The sequence below is a fragment of the Lynx canadensis genome, chromosome B2 (assembly GCF_007474595.2).
Source record: "Lynx canadensis isolate LIC74 chromosome B2, mLynCan4.pri.v2, whole genome shotgun sequence".
Classification (NCBI taxonomy): Eukaryota; Metazoa; Chordata; class Mammalia; order Carnivora; family Felidae; genus Lynx; species Lynx canadensis.
In genome coordinates, this window is record NC_044307.1 from 73,653,611 (window position 1) to 73,658,015 (window position 4,405).

General features: G+C 34.0%; 1 pseudogene; it reads left to right on the plus strand.

Moving 5' to 3' along the window:
• Positions 1-925: 925 nt before the first annotated feature.
• LOC115514143 lies at positions 926-1,591 on the plus strand (annotated as a pseudogene).
• The last annotated feature ends 2,814 nt before the right edge of the window (positions 1,592-4,405 follow it).

The following is a 4,405-nucleotide window of genomic DNA, read 5'->3' on the forward strand; positions in this document are numbered from 1 at the left end:
CATCTACAACTATTGTCAACTCTGGCTGCTCATTAGACACCTGGAGGGCTTTTTAAAACCGTTTCCTCCCCTTTCCCAAGACATTTTTATTTAATAGGTCTGGGGTGGAATCCAAATAATAATATTTTAAAAGAAACTTCTCAGGTAATTCTAATGTGTAAACAGAATTGAAAACGCTCTGTTTACTGGGAGTTAGGATGCAGGGCAGGAACCAAGGCGAAGAGTGGCCTCCTGATAACCAATCAGGAAGCTCTGAGCCTCTCCTCAGTGAACCAATGGGGATAATCTGAACTTTAGTGAGCCAGTTGCCTGTTCTGCGTGGAATAGACTCTAAGACCTCACCCTCTCAACTGGAAAGTGCACAGAAATCACCCACCATCTTGTTAAAAGGCTGTTTCTGATTTGGTACATCCATATGGCACCTGAGAGTCTGCATTTCTAACATGGTTCCAGTGATGTGGCAGCTACCCTTACACAGTTCACACTCTGAGTGGCAAGTATTTAGGATAAATCTGGTCCCATAATAAAAATGTCGCCAAGTTTCTTTCAAAAGAATGTAATACTGATACAAAAGGGCGTAGCACACAGCTATAATAATGAAACTTTAGAAACAAATGTCTAATAACAGGGCCAATGTGAAGGGATAATAGTCAATATGCGTTTTCAAAAAGTTGTGAGTAGCATCGAAAAATCAGTAAAATATACAATGAAAAAAGTAAAATATAAAATTATATGTAACCTACATAGGAATATCCCAATTACATTCAAGTGGATGGAAACAGACTGAAAGAAAGTGATCCAGTATGTAAACTGTGAATGCAACAGGTTTTGTGATTATGAGCAACTTTATTTTCTGTCTGTATTTTTCATTTTATTCAATTAATACTTTTTATCATTATAATAAGATTAAAACATATTATCTAAAATGGCGACTGTGGAACCGGAAACCACCCCTACTCCTAATCCCCCACCTTCAGAAGAGAAAACAGAATCTAATCAGGAGGTTGCTAACCCAGAACACTGTATTAAGCATCCTTTAAGGAGCAGATGGGCACTCTGGTTTTTTAAAAATGATAAAAGCAAAACTTGGCAAGCAAACCTTCTGCTGATCTCTAAGTTTGGTACTGCTGAAGACTTTTGGGCTCTGTATAACCACATCCAGTTGTCTAGTAATTTAATGCCTGGCTGTGACTATTCACTTTTTAAGGATGGTATTGAGCCTATGTGGGAAGATGAGAAAAATAAAAGAGGAGGACGATGGTTAATTACATTGAACAAACAGCAGAGATGAAGTGATCTGGATGGTTTTTGGCTAGAGACACTGCTGTGCCTTATTAGAGAATCTTTTGATGACTACAGTGATGTTGTATGTGGAGCTGTTGTTAATGTTAGAGCTAAAGGTGATAAGATAGCAATAAGGACTACTGAATGTGAAAACAGAGAGGCTGTTATACATATAGGGAAGATATACAAGGAAAGGTTAGGACTTCCTCCAAAGATAGTGGTTGGTTGTCAGTCCCATGTAGACACAGCTACTAAGAGGGGCTCCACCACTAAAAATAGGTTTGTTGTTTAAGAAGACACATTCTGAGTATTCTCATAGGAGACTGCATCAAGAAATCGAGATTTGGGAGCTGAACCAAAGCCTCTTCCAAAGCAGAGTGGACTGTATTTAAGTTTGATTTCCATCTAAATGTTGCTAAGATACGAGAAGTCTCATTTGCTTTTGCCTTGTACTTCTGTGTTCATGGTTTTTTGTTTTTGTTTGTTTGTTTGTTTTTTGCTTAAGAGTGTCCACTATCCCAATCAAAGAATTACAGTACACATCATCCCCAGAATCCATGAATGTGTTCCTGGCCCACTCATGTAATAGCTTACTAGAATTACCATTATAAGCACATTTTACCCATCTACAATATTCAAAAAAGAACTTGCATTTCTGTACCTTAAAGGAAAAAAAATTCTGTTTATGTTCCATTGTGTGCAGGAGCATATTTTGCTGATTTGAAAGAGTATGATGCATACAGCAATCTAGCAAAATCTAGCAATTTTATTTATTTCTTTTTATAGCAATGTCTTTGCTGTACTCTTGCTGATGGCTGCTAGATTTAAATTTATTTGTTTCCCTACTTTATAACATTAGTGATTCTGATTTCAGTTTTTCATTTGTTTTGCTTTTGTTTTTTTCCTCATGTAACAGTGGTGAAGGATCCAGAAATATGACATAAAGGTGGAATTCATTTTGTGCATTCTTTGGTATTTTTTTTTTTGGTTTTTTTTTTTTTTGTAACTACAAAGCTTTGCTACAAATTTAGGCATTTCATTCAAATCAGTGATCTATGTTTGTGTGATTTCCTAAACATCATTGTGGTTTATATTAAAAAAAAAATGTAACATCATAATTACATTCCTAATTAGAATTAGTATCTCTGTTTTTGTATCTTTATGCTGTATTTTAACACTTTGTATTACTTAGATTGTTTTGTTTTGGTTAAAAAATGGCTCATGTAAAAGTGGTCCCATTCATATTAAGACAGTGTACAAAACTGTAAATAAAATGTGTACAGCGAATTGTCTTTTAAACAACTAGATTTGTCCTTTTATTGCTCCATCTCTATAGAAGGAATTTGTATTTCTTATTGCCAGGCAGTCTCTATTGTGTCTTCTTGTAGTGTCTTCCACATGAACAGCAAAAGTTTGGAGCACTATTTTATGTTTATTATAATTTTTAATAAATTGAACAGGTAGCATCATATACATGGAATTAAAAAAACATATTAAGCAAAATACTGTATTACATCAGATAATACATTTCTTTTTTTTTTTTAATGTTTATTTATTTTTGAGAGAGACAGAGACAGAATGCGAGTGTGTTAGGGGCAGACAGAGAGGGAGACACAGAATCCGAAGCAGCCTCCAGGCTCTGAGCTGTCAGCACAGAGCCTGATGCGGGCTTGAACTCATGAGCCGTGAGATCATGACCTGAGCCGAAGTCAGACGCTCAACTGACTGAGCCACCCAGGCACCCCAAGTAAACTTTTTTTTAAAAAAAAAGAGAAGTAATTTGGGACACACTTATACTGAAAAATTATTCATTATTTATATGATATCAAATTTAACTGGGCATCCTATTTTTTCTTTTTCTTTTTGTTTGTTTGTTTTTGCGAAATCTGGCAAATATATCCTGAAATGCAACAAAACATTTGGGAAATTGGTTTGGCCTTGGAATCATGGCAGAAAAAGAAAAAATAAAAAAAAACAAATAGTGTTATTTCTCACCTTAAATTTACAATCAAACCAAGAAAAGGATAATCCCAAATTCTAATTTTTTCATTAAATACTTGAGGCAGAAAATGGACAGTAAAGCAATCTTACTGGAAATCAGTCTGAGTCAGCATTAAAAAGATTAAAAAGAAAAATTCAATTTTGAAAACATTATCAACATGACATTTCTTTGTAAAGGTTCTTATTAATTGCTTTTCCATTCAGTAAAAATTTTCTGAATTAAATACAAAAGTTATCTGTTAATCAACAAGATTTACTTTTAAACTTAAACCAAAATGAAAATAAGACTATGAAAATAATATTTCATTCTAGTTCAGCTTGTTTTGTACATGGACCCAGCACCAGGATTTTGATACTTAATCACTTCAAGCTCATAGGTTTCAATTATTTTATTAAGCAATTTTTCTAACAATTAGATGTTTAGGCCTTAGGCCCTTTTCAGTTTTACATTTCTTTCTATAGTTTCAATGTGTCTTTTAGGGAGAGAGAAGAATTTCCAATAAGATCACAAATTACATGATGGCAGAGAGTAACACTATCTTCACCTCTCCTTCCAACTTTAATCCCATGATGCTGTGAGCCCCCTGTCCCCTCACTAAGTTCCAAGGGTGGATTGCATTGCAGATGTGTATCTTTCACAAAGAGTTTTAAAGAGAAGCTTCAACATTTATATAAAAAGGGAGAGACATCATGCTAAGATATTACAGTCCCCCTTGGGCATGCCGAGGGCAAGCTTGTCATTTAAAAAACAAAAGCCCCAGAAGACTTGTAGATACACAACAAGAGATTTGTACAAGGTTATTTATAGCAGTGCTGTTTGCAATCAGAATAGAAACTAAACTAAACTAAACTAAACTAAACTAAACTAAACTAAACTTGCTAATAGTCATTATTAGTAGACTACATAAACCATCACCATGCATTCATATATTGAAATATTACAAAATATTTGAATTTCATATACACAAAATAACATGGTCATAATGTCTACCAAAGATAAGCAAGACACATAGCATAATTCCACATATATAAATCTCAAAATATGTAAAACAAAACAATATACTATTTAAGTTTACAAATAATGTAGTAAAACTATAAGAAGACAAGGGAATGAAAAATA